The sequence below is a fragment of the Anser anser genome, assembly GCF_964211835.1.
Source record: "Anser anser genome assembly, chromosome: 3".
In the NCBI taxonomy this organism is placed as follows: domain Eukaryota; kingdom Metazoa; phylum Chordata; class Aves; order Anseriformes; family Anatidae; genus Anser; species Anser anser.
In genome coordinates, this window is record NC_139722.1 from 75,115,260 (window position 1) to 75,134,139 (window position 18,880).

General features: G+C 39.0%; 2 long non-coding RNA genes across 3 annotated transcripts in view; both read right to left on the reverse strand.

The window, feature by feature from the left end:
• LOC310896472 overlaps positions 1–18,880 on the reverse strand; it is a 360,334-nt gene that overhangs the window by 202,000 nt on the left and 139,454 nt on the right. The gene's annotated exons all lie outside the window — the stretch shown is intronic.
• On the reverse strand, positions 5,803–13,910 carry LOC310896475. Its single transcript, XR_014581522.1, has 3 exons — positions 12,314–13,910; positions 6,148–6,218; positions 5,803–5,837 (listed from the first exon to the last, which is right to left on the reverse strand). It is a non-coding gene; the product is annotated as an uncharacterized lncRNA (long non-coding RNA).

Genomic DNA, 18,880 nt, shown 5'->3' on the forward strand with positions numbered 1-18,880 from the left:
CACAAGTTAGTGACTCGGCAAACCAAACATTCAACCTTCTCCATCCAGTCAATTCCTCAGAATTGCAATCAGGAGTATTCAATTGGGCAAATTTCTAATTGCTGCAGACTTCTCCTGCTAGCCATGACCCTTTACATCATCATTAGCACTCTTCTGTGACTAATTAGGCCAAAGTCAGACTCAACTTCTTATTTCTATAGACTTCAGGATTATAGAGCTCATTAAAAAAGTAGTAGAAAAAAAACCCTTTCATTATGCAGTTCATTTTGTACCTCAGATTTCCCAGGCCTTAGCTTTAGCAGCTTTCTATAAAAGGCACTTCAGCTCTTCTCTTCCTGTGTTTTGGAAATGCAAGGCAGGTGGCCGAAGATAGAACATGTTACTACTGAGTACTGTCACCTTAGACAGTGTTTTGCTTGCCAAAACTGAGTCTGAGAAACACTGAAGGAAGTAAGAGAAAAAAATGCCTAGAAAATAAAGCAACAAGATGTGCATTAAGGCAACACGTACATCTATACATGAACAGCAACATATATCTGAACAGAAAAAAACAGCATATACTTTTTATTGAAAACAAACTTCAGAATAATATGGGGAAGGATCATAGCTTCTGCCTGTTAGGTTTGTAACATATGTCACTCTCCAGAAATAAGGCCTGATGACCTGAAAGACTAAGGAAGTTGGAACCCATTCAAGCAGCAGGCACAGACCTTTAAACGTTTTGAAGCAAACGCAGTAAAAGTTCAAGGTTTGGGCTAGGAATACTTTACAAATAAATTCCCTATATATAAAACTTCATTTCATCAACGTAGTGCTGCCTGAAAATTTTCCATGTTAACAACTATAAAAGAGCATTAAGCTGGATGGAAAAGAGGCTGTGATATATAGCACAGTAGTTCTCCCACAAAATCCTACATGGAAAACAAAGCTACAGCCATTTTCACCTAAGGAGAAAAAAAAAAATCAGTTTCTGTAGGTTTTATGAACTACAAATTTCCCTGAATATAACAAAGCAACTGTAAAAAGCTACAGGCATATTACTTGCTGTTTCAAATGGTCAACATCATACTGCTAACACAGACCAAAAGAAGTTGTCCATATATGGTTGCCATCAAAGACCCATCACTTCAAAATTTTATTCATTAAAAAATTCTGAGGATATTTGATGTTAAGGATAAACTTCTGTAAACACTCAAAACCTGAATTATGTCATATATATCAATTGATATTACATATCCAGTTTGGCTAAATTTCTTATAAATATTACTTAAATTCCTGCTGTATAGAAAGTCAATTTTTCAAAAATACATTTCAATAAATTCATGACATGACATCAGCTTATAGATAAGACTACAATTTCATCAGTGGAAATACCATGGACTACTTCCTACATGAATGAAATTCTAGTATTTATTTGGTCTGAGCAGCACAGCAATTTCTATGCAAGGAGCAGAGAAACAAGACAGCTAATGAGTCTTAGCTATGGTAGTCTATAGAAAGAACAAAACTACAGAAAAACAGAAATAGAAAATACAATCATTTAAGGCAGCTCGAGAAAATAATCAAGATCTACTTTCATTAAGGTGTGATTAAATAATAGCTATTTGAGTTGAAATATCTAAGAATCTGTTTTGACCACAATTTATAACTTGTAAGAGCTTCAAAATCTAACTTTTTCCAGTAGACCTTTCCACAGACACTTAAGGAATGAATTAACATATTAAGTGAAAGAGCAGTTCATAATTTACTTTATTTCTCATGAGTTTGCATTGAATGTGTAATGGCAGTCGTCAGAAAAAAACCCGTTACTTTTTATAAGGCATAGTAATTTTTAACTGAAGAGTACAAATAATATCAGTAAAGCCAGAAAAAACACAACAACACAGACCACAAGGGAACAAACAAAAAACCCCATCTCTTCACATGACTCTTTTTGATCCCCAAATTCCATTCTTTATTACAGACTGCTTCATCAATGAAGATTTTTTACATTAATGCAATGCAGAGGTTAAAGCAACACCCAGTTATCCATACTTGAAGGGTACCATCCTTAATGCTTGCTAACACATACATTCTTACTCCCTCAGACCTTACAAACAACAGTCACAAGCCTGTATGTGGTAGCAGCTTTTGTTTTTGCGAGGGTGATGCCACTGTTTCAGAGACTGCACAAGAATAAACAAAGTTCTCGGATCAGCATATATAGACTCTTCTCTGCTAGCTATCATCCTGTCCTCACCCCAAAAGCACCCTTATAGAAATTCATCAACTTGTTCAAACTCTGTTAGATAGAAGGACTTCGGTCATCTGCTTGATCTCCACCAGCTCCAGCCTATCGTCATGTTGACTCCCACTTATTTGCTTAACCTCCTTTGAATTTCAGAGGGCTTCAAATTCATTGCTGCAAAGCCAAATTCAACCTCACTGAAATGCAAAAACTCTGCTGCAATTCAGTTGCTCAGAATGCTTAATAGTATTTTACCATGTTTTTAAACATGATGCATAGTACCTAATGGACATACTAAATAGAAAATCACTGAAAATATTGCAATCTGAAAGGAAGCTATAACTCTATACTTAACATGTCTCTTAAAACAAATTTGTTTTTACATTAAAGTGTATAAAAATGTAGCTGTTTAAACAGGTCACCCTATAACAAAAACAAGTGGAACTACACATAGTTACAGCATCTAGTAAATTTATGAAGAAATACAAAGAGACGCATGAATCTGACACACTGACAAGCCACACATGGCTCTATTAGCCAAACCTGAGTTAAAGGATATGCCAACCAAGCAGTATTTTCCAAGGGAACATCAGAAAATATTGATTCACAGAATTTAAAATATTTTTGAGAAACATATCCAATCTCTGAACCTTTCTTTTGAGAAATATCAAAACAAATATTTCAAATAATTTTATAATCAGTCACAACAGCATCTAACAGACTGCTTCTATTAGAGCAAAGCTAAGTGTTGTAAAAGATAATCGTATCTCTGCATTTATGCCCAGTACCTAACAGGGGACACTACTTTTAAATGCCCCAGGAGGAGGAAGTCATTTTGAATCTGTCTGTCTAGCAGCCTATGCTGGTGAAAGATAATCTCATGAAAAAACAGTTTTTTTGAAGCAGAGGTATATGGACTAGCAAGGGCAGGAAGTACAAACATCCAAGGTCCTTTAAAAGTTTCAGTGTTTTGGATTTGTGTGGTTTGTTTTAGCACTTACATAGCCAAGACTGCAAGCTTCATATCTGCAGTGAGTTTCACAATGTATTGTACAAACAGGAAATTAGCGTTCACATTCTCATTTAATACATCTTCAAGTTTCAAGACCAGTCTAATTCCATATTGTAATATAAGTTTGATGCATGAATACAGTTAAATACAAGCATGGGCCATTCTCCATGATATTTAGCTACAAAGGAAGCATGAGAACTAGGTGATGTTCCCCGTTCCCCTACTATGCAATAAACCCAACAGAGAAAAGCTGATAACTCACCCATAACTAAAAGAATAGGAAATGGACTCTCCAATAAGATATCCACATTTTCAGCACTGTGGTGCCTGTTACTTGAATTCTAGAGTGCTTTATTTTACTTTTTGCAAACAAAAAAATATTCTTGTTTATTTTGTTACTCCAGCTGAAGTCACAGAAACAGCAGTCAGAAAAATCTGGTTTAAAATCCTGTGTTTCTGGTGAAATAAGATAGGGACAGAAAGCAACATACTGCAAGAGTAATCTGGAAGTTAGATACATACCACAAATGCAGCGAGAGTCACAAAAGTTCAATTTCAATTATCACTAGAGATCATCATCCTCACTTACCAGATTTCCACAGATAATGTGCAACATTAAGGTAGTAAAAAATCTGGTATACGGATGCAGCAAGCATGTAAACCATCTGCTGCTTAAAAAGTCAGCTGAGAGAATGACTATGGACATATGGGGATACCAGCAGTGAATCACCCGTTTAAAGTGTAAGGCAAGCTCTGGTCAAATCAAGCTCTGAAAACAAAGCAAGGAGGTGCAAGGAGCTGGAAGGCTACAACTGCAGAAGGGCTGTCATATCCCCAGGGCTTGTCCCAGAGCTGCCACCAGTGCTGAGGTCAGCCAGTCACTTGGGGTATCACTTTCTTCAGTTCAGCATTGCCTAAATACTGTCCATCAATGGATGACCACAATAAATTCAGTGACCAAGGGCATCAGGGAAGGCTTACAAGCTCAGAGATGAAAATGGGAAGAGCATAATTATTTTAAAGCCTCTAAAATGGAAACAAAGAAGGACTTTTAGTCATATTTTTAAATCTCAAGTTCTGTTTCAAAGTGAAAAGAGTTCTGGATCAACTCCTTCAACTTAAAGTTGTGCTTTCGGTTTTACCAGATAACGCCCAACAGGATTTCCAGTGCTCTCTCTACTCTGGCAGAAAGTGCTGGAATGCAGTCAACCAAATGAGGCACTTATGCTGATATTTGCCTCCAGGTGGCAAAAGTATTTCCCAGGAAACTGTATGACATCAGATTCCTTTCCAAGTAGAGAAAGAAATTATTTTTTCCTTTACTTATTAGCAACCAGATTGTAAACTGGTATGTTGACACAGCTATACCACAGCAGCTTTGGGGTTTGACTGGGGGGGGAGGTGAGGGGAAGAAGTTGTTCCATAGTGAGGCCCACTGAATGCTTCCTACAGACTCCACTGACACAGATGGAAATCAGGAGAAAAATTTTGAACAAGATATCACCCTGAGACTATTTGATTGAACTTAAATCTAGAAACAATAATTTATTTCTCACATTGATCAGGAATTTCTGATGCCTTATTCTTTTTGCAGGCTTTTGGTGTAGCCCCATCTAGTAGGAAAACACAAACTCACACACAAACCGCCAAACCCTAAAACTGAAGTTCACAGCAGAACTTCCATCTGAGAACTATCCCACAGAAACATGTTCACTTGACATTTGTAGATAAAGACCTTTCAACCGTTTCATATTTGCCACCTGTTCATCAAGAGCCATCATCCTTTGTTGCTGGAAAATGCAAACACAAAGGCTACTACCACTACTTTTGATTTGATTTTTTTCATACCTTCACTTCCTCTTTTTCCTTGCTAGAAGAAAGTCCCACTTAAGGTGTATTGAGGAAAATTTCACATTTACAAGAAAGCTGATCCAAAACAACTAGCAGGTAAGTTCAGGCTTCTCACTCCTAACCTGTGACACCAGGAGCCACGCCTGCCAAAACTGCTTCTTCCTTGCAAACCAGTGCACTTACCCTTGATTAGAGTTGTCCTGAATAGAGGCAACTGGACTGGAAGAAAAGCTGTCTTTTTTTTTTTCCACCAAAAAAAAAAAAGAATGTCCTCCCTCTGCTCTCCAAGGAGATTTAAAAAATGGCAAACACAATAAAAATAACTCAACAAATATTTTTTGTTCTTTTCCATGTTTGAAGCTAAAAAAAAGTGATATGGAATGACTGTCTAGTGAAATTGTCTCTTTCAAAGTAGTTATTTTTTTAGCAACACAAAAACCAAAATAATTTAGTCTTTAAAATGTAGTAAGATTGTTAACATATTTCAACAGCATGTTATACTGTAATACTCAAGATATTGACAATTTTATTTGGGGAAGCTTGCAATGAATTTGGTTTATCCAAAAATACATGCAGAAACAGAGTGAGGGCCTGGTTAAAAAAAGGATATGCCTTTGCTTTGAGTTAGCTACAAAAGGCAGTTACTTATTCCCAAAATAAGGTACAGTATATTCTTTAGTACCTTGAGGACAGAACTGAAGATACCTAGGGATTGCCACACGTCTTAGGTAAGAGCCTCTCCAGTTCCTGGGGGGAACACCAACTAGTGAGACACTGGTTTAGTATCATTTTGGTAGTGCCAGAAAAACAAACACACAAAACAAAGAACAACACTGAATATAAACACTTCGGATGGCCTATATCATGCAGGCCCAGTTTTCACCACCCAGGTGGTAAACACTAGACAGATGCAAGCACAAGTGGAAGCTCTCAGTTCTGGGCAGCCTTTGCTGTGTCCAAGAGCAACTATTACCATCTCAAAATGTCTTTACAGGATACAAGGGAAAATGGTTATATCACGCATGCATATAATTCAAACACCTATCTTGCCTCTCACCAGGGCCATGGAGTTCCACTAGACCGCTGTGTATCCATCTGCACAGTATTTGTTGCTCATCTGGAAGAAGCCTTTATTACAGAAGCAAGGATTAGTTCAGAAAAGAGTATGCTTCCCCTTTCCCCTGCTATTTTAACTCTTATCCAGATGTTTTCTTTCCTTTATGTAAGGCAACTGGAGTTAAATAAGAAGATCAAGCTGAGACATGGAAGATACGTCCTTCTGAGACACATTACTTTATCATGATCCACATTTTGAATTTGAATTAGATTCATTACCTAATGAGGCAGCTGCGCTACCTCTTTATTAATGTATGTAAGAAGATGCCTGGGTCTCTTCATGTTTAAATGCTTATCCTCTTGCATTCCCTTTATCTCTTTCCTTTCACCATGAATTTCTGGCTACCTCCTTTCTATCATTCTACTTCTGTCTACTTTTTTTTCTGGAGTGCAGACCTAGGTTTCTAGTAACAGAAGATCTGCACTGCACCAGTCAATCTATCCACATGATATTCTGACACCAAGATCCCCAGGGCTCTAATGTTGAAGGCTGGCTCACACATAAGCCTTGGCCCCAGACAGACAGGGAACCTCAAACCTCCAGACTTCATTCAGAGTTTTCCTAAAGCTTGTTCCCAACAACCCAAGTATCAGTCCAAGGGTTTTGACAGACCGTGATCTTTTGGAGGTAAGTCAGAAGATGTGAGTGCCCAATGGGTCACAAGGTTTTCATAATGGAGAGGCTGGAAACCTATTTAAAACACTGGGATGCTGTTTGGGAGATCAGTGTCAGTCCCTATCAGGTCATAGCATCTGATGAATGAGGGTAGTCAGTCTGTTACTTCATCTGTGAAGAACTTGTTTTCTTCTCTTCCTGGTCTCCCATGAGAACAAATCTTGTCCAACAAAGATTACTACAGCTTCTCAAAGGTGTCAATAGAAAATCAATTTTTTAAAAGACTAATTAACCTTGTAATCGCTAGTATTTTAATAGAACTTTAAGCAGAGTGGATTATTTGAAATACCCACTCAGATTTAATTACATTGCTTTTTAAGAGATTATTTTGTAACGAAGATTGGTATCATTAGCTCTGAGACAGTACTAACAAGTTGTAGCTATTGTATCTTTTCCTTCCAACAAACAAAAGTTATCCTTATTCAGATTAATGTATTTGCATTGTGATTGTGTGTAAGACTCCTACCAGTCAGCAGCACTGGAAATAATACAAATGAGTACTCTGAGTCATTGACCTAAGGAAATACATTTTAAACAGATAACATGAAAAATACACTCACAAATTACAGACTTTTTTTTTAAACAGATATTCTTGCAGATGTCTATAGTGTGAATATGCCCTTTGGGAGGCATGAAGCTGTACTATCTTAGTTAGGTGCCTAAGTGAGGAAACTAGTTTGACAGCTGCAGGTTTTGAACTGAAACAATTAAAGTCACCTTCAGGAGGTTTAGTAAGGAACTGATGTTCTGAATACCCACAGTTAGACACAAGCACCCCCATGTATTAAAAAAATATATTCAGTTTTAAAGTTAGTCTTTTTACCCATGCTTCTAAGAACAGGAAGGACATACTGTTATGCTCAACGTCTTTTTCTATGAATAATGAGGAAATAAATCCTATATTTAGTGACAATAATTTTTTAGTGTATTTGAAATCTTAAAAGTCTACTCATTATCAGTCCAGAACTAGTTGCTAGAGAAAAATAAAAACAATACTGTTACAACACAGAAAGAAGGCACAGAAAGAAAGCTCAGTAACAATCATAACAGAATTTAAACTTTTATGCAAAGTTCTTAGTTAGTTTCCCATTTTCTGGTTTTACGCTAACCATTCTGGTGTTCCTCTGAGCCCTAAGGTTGGCTGTTTCACCTTGGGGTATGAATCAAACTGGGGGAAAGGGATTATGACCATCCCCAGCATCTGGAGTCCTTCACCAGGAGAAATGCAGAGTTTAGGTTGGTGGTTTTTAAATTTGACTCTAGAATCTACTTTGGGTCCTTTTTATGTCTTGTAACACACTTTTACTCCTTTACTCTTTCTCTCTCGTTCTGCAGCTCCACATCACATCTAGGTTTACCACATATGGTGCACTTTACCTATTTTAGACACCACTACTTAGCATTCTTTGTTACTCCTGAGGCCACTTTTGTCCAGCTTCAGGCCTTCATTTATTTATCCAATCATTAATTGCTTTTATCTGTGGTTTCTCCCATGCCAAGCCACCCATCTCATCATATCATGCCAGTACTCTTCTGTGCCACATCCAGTGTCTCCAGTTCTCAAGGCCTCTTTATACTACATCATTCCATTAGATTCACAGATGTCTCATTCTACACAGAATAACTGTTTACTATCTATACAAATGACTGTACCATACAAAGATAACAGAAGAAGGGAAAAAAACCAGACACCTGGTCAGTTGTCAGTTAAGGGAATCCTGCCATAGCTAAACCAAGCAAAATAAAGCTCCAGGCACATCAAAAGTTCAGGGCAAGCAAGCCTGACAAATGTCAGTCCTGAGTGAGGCCTTGCAAATTCAGTACAAAGCTCATGCCTTGATGTCAATGCTGTATTACAGCACTATAAGGCTACAACATCCAAAAATTTAGAAGTGCCTCCTTCAACAAGCCACAAGACCTACTGTAAAATTAACAGGTAGTTTCTTCGATGCAAGCATAAAGAGTGAATAAATTTGATGGGTTATTTCAGGACCTAAGGCATTCATCGATTCTACAGAATGTGACCATTCAGCAAAGATGAAGGTGGCTTGTACCTACCGTCCAGCACCTATCCCTCATCATGCCTGCAACCTCATGAATAAGAGACTCCCTTATACAGAGCACCAGTTCTCAGTCCTCAAGACTATCAGCTCTTCAGTAACTTGACTCCACAAACTGCGACAAAAAGGATCCATTGAGAAAAGCTTGAACATTTTGCAGCTTGTGCACTTGAAACATTAGCAACTCCAAAGTTCAAACCTTATCTGGGCACCGGATCTCTCTACTCTCACTAGCCATGGCAAAGGCACTAAAGAGTTAGTAATGACTACATTTCCATCCTAAAGTTACATGCTCCCTAAATTAACATTTTTATTTAAATCCAAAGGCAATCTCCAATCCTGCCTGACCCAGTTGCTGCAACAGAGAAAGACAAGGACATGCATCTGGGAAGAAATGCCCAGAAATAAAAGTCAAAAATCAGGTAAGAAAAGACAGAATTCACAGGATCTTAACTCAGACAGAAATGAACTAGTACTGTCAGAACACATGAACAGAACAGGAGGGTTTCTAGAATGCCTGATGGAGCAGAATACTGATAATTTAACTGGCATTATACAAATGAAAAGATTAATATCACTGCTGCCCTCTCCTATCTAGAAGGCTTCAAATATTAATGCCTTTTTCAGAAGTGATCGACACAGTTTGTGTTAATGAAAGAAGAAATGAGTTAATCAAAACTTTCACTGTCAGAAGAAAAAAAAGTTTTGTAAGCGTTCAGATACTGAAGCCAATCAAATATTCCCTCCCTTACCCCACTTTTTTACACAAAGACAAGCCATACAGCAAAGCAAGCCATGCTAAACACACAGAGGAAAGACTATGGATTATGAGATATGCTGTTACTTGGGTAAGTGCTACAGTGGATTTCTTATCTGCAGAAGCCATATGACAAATCACCCTACAACAAAACCTCAGTGTACCTTATTCATTTTCTTCTGACCCAAATCATACATTGCTATTTGACTGATATGCTAATGATACAGGGGAAGGGCAGCGTTGCAACTTCAGGATCACATACATTAACTGAGACACGAGGAGAAGGGGATCTGAAACCAGATCTTTTTTTGTGTTCCTGCAGAATTTTTACTAAGGTCCCTAGAGGTCACACACAGACAAAAACACCGAATTTGTCCACTGTGCCTCAAGCTCTCTTGAGGCTTTGCATTAGTAAGACAAATGGCTAATTCACTACAGCCAAATGCTGCACATTTCATGATTAAACACAAGCCTCCTCAGACTCAGCTTCATTTGTTTCTTCTGCTATGAAATATGTGCAGGTTTATATTTTGTCATTACTACATAAATACAAGCAGTTTATAAAATGCTCGAGGAATTATCAAAGCTGAATCTTTCATTCTAACACAGGAGTGTGTTTGAGTCACTATTTTCTCCTACTGTCTGCTGCCACACAGTTATTTAATGGCATTATTTGTGTTTAAATGATTTTTATAATTGCCAATGCTCCTTCCCTTAGGAATTCAATTAAATCTAACCCCAGGTCTGCAGACATTAATAGAAATAGTGAAATCTTGCTGTTCCAAGTAGCTATTGTTATTAAGATTTATACAGTGTTAATTATCAGTAGTCCCTTATTACACAGTTTTCAGTGGTGTAATCTCAGTGTTGGCGTAGCTAACAAGAAGCACCTTGCAGTACGCTATCCTTGGGATCCTGTTTGTTCAATACCTGATGAGTTGTATTTTTTATTAATTTATTCTTAAAAAGAGCTGTCCATACTACAAACACAGAGACCTCGCGTATGACATGATCTCTATCAAGTCCGATTCCTTATATGTCCAAAATTGCACGACAAGAATCTATTTCCTTCATTCACCACCCACCCTCCATTCCTGCTGTCACAAACATTTTTGCAACAGTCCAGAGGCATGGTCTGTGTTCAGATTTTTTCAGTTAAGAGTTGTGCTGTAGAACAGCTCTGCTGGTGGAGAAGCAAATCATCAGTTCCCTGACCTGAGAATACATCATTTTTCAAGCACACACGTATATACACTGATCCTTCCTCTTCACTGTCCGTGATGTCCTCTGTCCACCTGGTCTATTGACATCCCACCTTGCCAGACTTGCACACACTCAGTTTGCTCTCAATTCAGCCAACAAAAACAAGGGGAATGGCAAGTTTATCCTCTACCAATACAAACAGAAGATCTTACCATACCAACCATAAATGAAACTAGAGAAAGCTTACTGAAGTTGCTAAACCCCATACACAAAAGCTTAAAATGAAAATGTTTCCAATTTAAACCTCTGCCATGCAGGGCACTTAACCCAAGTCAAACAACACTGAGAAGTTGTCTGCAGCTTCTCAACCTACCAAGAAGCAAGAGTCTACACTTTGAAGCAGGTAAGAAAAACAAAGGAACAGATCAATAGGTCAAAATCACTCTTCCAGTTTTCTAAATCAGCCTAATATCTGAATTACCGTAGCTGATGGGGTCTTAGTATCCTTCTGCCATCACAGGCTGGAGAGACAGACACAGAGCACAGCTTCAAGCTGCCAGACTAACCACCACTATGTCTTCATTTCTAGTCTTCACCAGCTACTTCTCCAAAAAGCATAGGAGCAAGGCGATACCTGATCTTGCCCAGAGCTAGGGCTTTGTGCTTCATTTTCACTTCTCCATCTTCACCACACTCTCCACTCTCTTCCCACCTCTACCCACTGGTGTCCATAGGCCAAGGGCCTTTACCTCCCTGGGACTGGCATCACCAGCTTGGAATCAACTGTACCTATTGCCGTTTCGGCAAATGTACAGTATAAATACACAGCTGCTTAGATAATAAATTATTGTTTATCAAGAACTAAGACAGACATTTTTAGCCTACTTGACTAACACAAACTGACTTTATCTTTTGTGTTATATCAATACCTACAAAGTTTTAGATTTTATTAAAATTGTCCATTTTTTGTTTGTCACTCTTGTGGGGACTAATAACAAGAAATAACCATGGCAACAAAGTAATAAATGGTACCTTTTGAATATCTTTAAATAATTTTGAATAACTTCTTGACAGTTACTATAGCCAAAATATGTGTGTATTTTTCACAAAATACATGTTATATTATTGTCACTGTAAGCAACAGAGATAAATTATAGGTAATTTCCACTTTTTAAGTCCTGTTTCTATGGTAATATGAGCAACTGCCATTACTTCAGAACTTGTTACCATGGTTTTTTCAGGTAATTCCAGGGTTTTAATATCCTTAAACCTGAAGTGATACTTTTTCTCCTATTTTGCTGTTGAGCAAAAACCACAGCTCAACTTTAGGGGGAACACAGCTCTTCCAGTTAAAATAAATACAGCATGCATCACACACATATAAGGAGAGGAGTCAAAACGAGTAACTTACCATACAATCTCTTGCTGACTTCCCTCTTCTAAGAGAGCAATCTCTCTTTCCCACACAACTTTCTGCAGTAAGAAGGAGGTGCTTCCTCCAGGTTTTAAATACTCTGACCACCCTCAGCTGTGCAAGGCACTTGTCCTAGAGGGCAAGCTCCCTGGTAAAGCTGGGGAGCTGGGATGTAGTTGGGATAGTGTGCTGCTCCTCCAAATCTCAGCTTTGAAAGATGACTGGTGAGATGTCAGCTGCTCCCAATCCCCATAATGGGGAGGGCCATGGAGAAGCATGGGCGCATTCACTGGTACATCATCCCACACTTGTGCTTAACTCCAAATGCCCTGGAGAGAGCAATTGTCTTAATGGAGCCCGCTGGGGTAGCGGGGCAGCCTTCACCACTCCTGTACCAATGCAAATAGCATGAACATCTTCACCAAAGCCCTGCAGACAGCTCTGGGGGTTTGAAAACACAAGGATAATTCTGTCTGAACCTTTGCATAGGAAAGAGACAGCAGGAGGCTTCATGTAGCAGCAGCTGGGTGGTAATAGAAATTATTCTAAATTAATTCTCCATCCCAAGAAATCTTCACATCTTAGCTGTGTGACTGCAGCCTGCCTTTCCAATAGATCTCCTTGCTCATGTCTACTGCAAGCACTGACCTTGACTTCAGTCCATGAAATCTGCTCCCACACAAAGAAGTCTTCCAGGCTTTAGGTAGAGAAGACAACTGATACAATCTGCCCCTCTTCCTTCAGAAGCAGTCAGCAGGAGTCACTGGCTTGAACAACTTGTTACTTGCACTGAAGAGGGAGGGCATTTTGGTTACAGTAACTTGCTACATCTGCAATACCAGACCAGGGCATGGGTCAAGTCTGAGTCACTGGGAAGACATCACATGATACTGTCGATTTGTCTCCAGTGTCATCAGGGTTTTAGCATTTTCATTATCACTTCTCATGAAGACAGAAATGACTCATTTTGAGATCACATTTTTTTGCTTAAAAGAATGTTAAGCCACATAACTGTACAGAAAAGACAGTAACTGTGAAGCAAGTGGACCCTAATGACATAGCAGCAGGAAAACACATATCAAGATCCAAAGATGTTTCACTGTTTTCAATTAATCTTATAAAGTACCTAGAAAACCCTCATACTTTAGATTGGCAGTCTTATGTCTGTTATACGTCTGTGATTTTTTTTTCCCTGATACTAATTAACAAGATTCATCTTAGTAAGCTACAGTACTCTGTTTAGATGGGTTTTGTTTGTTTGTTTGGTTGGTTGTTTTTTTTTGTTTTTAGACGAAGGTTTATATGCAAGGTTTATTCACCAAGATTTAGCAATCAGCTTCAGTTACAAAGGCATGAATGTTATCCAAATGATTAACACATACTCAAATTCAACCCATTATTAGCATCAAGACAGTGTAGTCTCAGAACAAGGCAAAGGAGTATGTGACCTCAGAAATTTGTTTCCCTGCCAGTAGGTTACTAGTGCAGCCTAACGTCGATATCTCACAAGAGCTTGCACAGATCGTCTCTGTCTACGTCTACGTTATCAAATACCTTGGCATAATATTTGACAGATTTGTAAATCAAAGCTGTCGGTTCTGAGCCCCCTCGTTAAAAGCAGTATGGGGGTTTTACATCAGACTAACCCTAGTTCGGTCCCCTGGACTGAACAGTCCCACAATGGATCCGGTTTAATATATATTTTCCATATTCATCTGATCTGTACTTCCTCATCAGGTGCTATACAGCATTTGCCACACACCTGGAGCTCCTGGCGAACAGGGACAACAAGTGCACACACAATGGTGCTCCGAACCAATACAGTAACCTGGTCAGAGACCTTCCTCACCTCTTGAATATGAATATCATTTTAGACAGAAAGCAAGCAGTGGAGGGTTGGTTTAAGTTACACAAGTACGAGTGACTTTAGATAACATGTTGTTAGAGATAGGGAACAGTAAGCCAGTTAACCACTTGTTTTCTCTGTCAGTTTTTTTCAGGGAGAATACTGACTATGCAACGGTGGAAACTCTTCTACTTTCACTTGGCAGTTCACAAACAGCATCTCCACTGAGAGGAGGGACAGGTCTAACTGAGCAAGTTATGCCCACATTAGGCTCAGAAAACTTAGTATGGGGAGCAGACACACCTCAAACCCTCAGAACCCCAAACAGCTGTCACCATTTACAAAACTATTCTATTTCCCAGTAATACCGCAAGTGGTGTGTTATGTGGGTTACACGTTATGTAGACTGGCCCATGTCTGCTACCATGTTGTTCTCCATCATCATGGCAGCATGCCCATGTCCCTCATTTTTGTAACTATGATAATTTCAAAAAGTTTTAGATTTTCTTCTGATTCCTTTATGGTCAGACATTATGCATACACGTTGCCCATTTTCTATACTTACACACTGAAGTCAGCTAAGGTGTTGATATCTGTAGAAGAGCAGTCCTGCAAATGGCACTGCAAGCTGATCTAAAAAATTCTGTATCCTGCCAGGCCAGCTGGTGGAAAGGCACTGGTCTAACCAATTAAATTACTCAGGCATTTTCTAGTACCAATCTTTATTTGCAGGTCTGCAACATAAAAACATTAAAATGCTTTCTGGAGCTCTTTACACCGTCTTTTCTTTTCGAGACAGTCATAACTCCTTAGACTTTGATAAGTTTAAGAGCTTGCTTTTGCTCACTCAAAATGTATTGTCTCTCTTCTGAGATTTATCCATTTCTTTGTAAAGGATCGGCTTGGATTGTATTACAGCCAATATCTTTTTACAGTAGTGGCACAATTCTGATTTGGATATTGTTTCATTTTCCTTTTTTAAAGGCAGCCTTGGACTGTATTACGACAAATGTCTGGCATCTTGGTAGGGCTCAATCATAGAATCATCTAGGTTGGAAAAGACCTCCAAGATCATCAAGTCCAACCATCAACCTGACCTACTAAGTCCCCTCTCTAAACCATATCCCTTAGTGCCACATCCACGTGTCAATCATCTCCTTTGTCCTGCTGGCCACACTATTTCTGCTGCATGCCGGGATGCCATTGGCCTTCTTGGCCACCTGGGCACACTGCTGGCTCATGTTTAACTGTCTGTTAATCAGCATCTCGAGATCCTTCTCTGTTGGGTAACTTTCCACCCACTCTTCCCCAAGCCTATACCCCTGCATGGGGATGTTATGACCGAACCTCATGGGGTTCCTGTCAGCCCATTTCTTTCAAGAAACCTCAGTGGTAGCCCTACCCTTCAGCATACAGACATTCCCCCAGGTTTATTATCATCTGGGAACTTGTTGAGGGTGCATGCCATTTCCTCATCCCAGCTGGCGATTAAAACCGTAAAACAATATTGTCCCCAATATCAACCCCCAAGAGTCTCTGTTAGCAATTGGCTGTTGGTGAGACTTTTTACTGCTGATCACAACACTTTGAGGCTAATCATCCAGCTAGTTTTCCAGCCACTCTACAGTCTACTCAATGAATACTTATTTCACCAGTTTGTCTACAAGAATAATACAGGAGACCATGATGAAAGCCCTGCTATGTAGCTTTGAAAATAGCTTAGGACACCTCTCTCCCTCCAGTGAACACCAGCTGTATTTTTCCAAGATCACTCCTCCTAAGGATTGTGACATTTTTAATTAGCTGTCTCCTTTGTTCCTGACAACACTACATGTTTCCTAATCCGCCCGCCAATAGTCTCTGACCTAGTCAGATCATAAAATGATAAACTGTGAAAAATCACGGATGTGTGTTTCTATATATGATCCAAATCTCTGATCCTGATTTTTTAAGAGAGCAAAAATGCTCCTTTTCTTCTTTCCTCATTTTACACTTCAGCCATTGCCAAATTCATCTTCCATGGAACAAGCCAAATGGAAGAGACTAAACAATTCCTTGCTTAAAAAAGCCAACTACAGCATCAGTTCATTCACATTACAGCAGTTGCCTATTTGTATTTGGAAAAACTCTCTAATCAAAAATGTCTTCATATCTCTCTCCAGTTTAGAAGGTTTTTTTCCCCAGCTTGGTGTCAGAGAATCAAGGAAATAGTCCCATGATAAATATAGACTTACTACCTAAATTGGAGCTTTTTTTTTTTTTTTTTTTTCTTGCCAGGGACACATGGTTTGTGGGAGGGGAGAAGCAAGGGAGGTCAGAGACACATGTTCAAAGCAGCCTTGAGGATTTAAAAGCAAGTCTTCTATTACAGCCATGACCAACACACAACAGAATTGAAATTTCTCAGGACTTTCTTTGGAAAGCTCAGCCAAGGAATTATTTTCGGAAAACCATCTTTTAAAGAAGTTTCCCTAGTGATATGGAATTAACATAAAGATTAAAAAATTAACATTAACAAACTAACAAAGATTAAAAAAATAACATTTTAACATTAAAAAGCCATTTGGAGAATCTTGTCATTTTGCTGACACACTCCATCTATTGCTTCAAAAAAATACCCAACAGCCAACAGAAGAAACTGGTGCCTACTGTACTGTGCCATCACTAGGACCTGTAATAAGTAGGAACAAAATGCCAGCAGATGGAAATGATACTGCTTTAACGTTCCCCTTGCAAAAGTAAGAATTGGGCTCTCATCTCCCTGAGAAACATGACATAGGCTGTATTTCTTGAGAAAATGGTCTTCTAAAAGTATATCAGGTCATTTGAAAAGGGAAGAGGCAGTGGTAAGATCATTCATCACTAACAGCAGAGACACAGGCTACCCAATTGCACAGAATACACTTTAACTGGCATTTCAGGGAGTATTTGACTCAGGCAGTAGGGTTCTACAAGATCTTCTTATTAAGCACAGCAAGAGCAACTTGTGTCATTCGGCTTAAGCAGTAACTCAATCAGTTTGTTAGAGCTGATATAGCAAAGTACTTTTGGTGTCAGGAGAATGCCTTTGATGGTTCAGGATGTCCCTTTGAGTCCTGACTTCTTATTGTTACCACAGGGCTGAGACAGGAAGTCATATCCCGCCTGTAAGGCACTTTCTTCCCTCTCACTGATGTTGAAGGGCATCATCCCGGCATGGCCCTCCACAGTGCCACTCCTGAGCTGCTCCATGGAGTGGGATGTGGAGCAAGTAAGTGATGTGCTGCTATATCAGCTAAGAGAAGAAGTGGGCAGGATCAGAGTGGGCAAGGTCAGACAGCCCTGTACCACAGCAATTGCCTGTGAGCCCTACAGATGTGACATTGTCTGTTTGGCACCTCATACAGCACATCAGTGTGGGTTTGCCTCCATGCCTTCAACCTGCAGCAAACGAAGCCCTTTCACCATGGGTCTGCTTTTCAGAGGGGGAACCAAGGGACCTAAGCATCAAAAGTCTTTACTCCACCTATAGCCTGTAAAATGTGGGAAGCTAATCCCAACAGGGGCAGGAAACCATAGGGTTTAGCATTTTAGAAGTCCAAGCAATTGAGTCATGAAAGCTCATATCCCAGACTCTAGCTGTCCCTTATCGAATGCTTTGGATGTGAGTTAGATCCTTCTCTCCGTCTCCCTCCTTCTTCCTTGAATTTTCTCATCGTTTGCCTTCAAAATCTCAGTTCTCAGGCAAAAAGCGTACTGACTTCAAGTGGAGGAGGCAGGTCAAAGTCTATTTCCCATACAAACCTTTCATCCATAATTCCCTTCCACATAAAGGACAAAGCAGCATTTTTATTATAAATCAACCCCAGAGAACAACCACTATCTGAAAAATGCTAACAATTAAACAATAATTCAGGGATTTTGAAATTAAATACCTTGTATGTGAACAGATTAAGAGAATATTGTCTACGTAATTCTGGAGAAAACCAATTAAGCTTACCATCTAATGAGCAATGATGCTCTCCTACATCTGCCAGCAAAACCAATCAACATAATCTATTGCAGGTGGATGTGATTTCTATTCACTATGCTACAGAAATGAATCAGCACCATAAATTCTGGAACCATAATCAGCAACTGGTAACATGGAGAAGCCTACACTTTTCTTTGCGCATATACTCATAGTTAGTATTATGTCAAAAAGAAGCACTCAAATTTGTGCCCACAATTAATGTCTACTTATAAAACATCAACTATTTTTTTTCTTACCAGCTCTTAGATTACCACACAGCATTGCAAGACCCCAGCCAAACTGAAAATAATGCCAGAAGTTCACGAATCATCACTTTCTTCCACAGTTTTGACTTTCACAGACGTGATCAGAAAGCCTTTGAATCAGGAAACACATTTCAAATTTGCATTTAAGTGGGATAACAATTTTCCTATTCTGTTTCTATGATATTGGGCAGAACCTTGTTATTCAATAATGTACATTTTTCCTTTAGTGAAATTGCTCCATTAACAATATAGGATCTTCCACCAACATCTAAAAATTTTTGTCTTCAATAAGGAAATGTTTTGTCACATATATATGTATATATGTACATATATATACATAAAACCTAGTCCCTAATATAACGTTATATAACCATAAGCAAAAGGACTTCATCTTTTTCTAGGAGTTGGCAAAAATCAGGCACAATGGACTCTGCAAAAATGAGTCACATAAATGTGCAGAG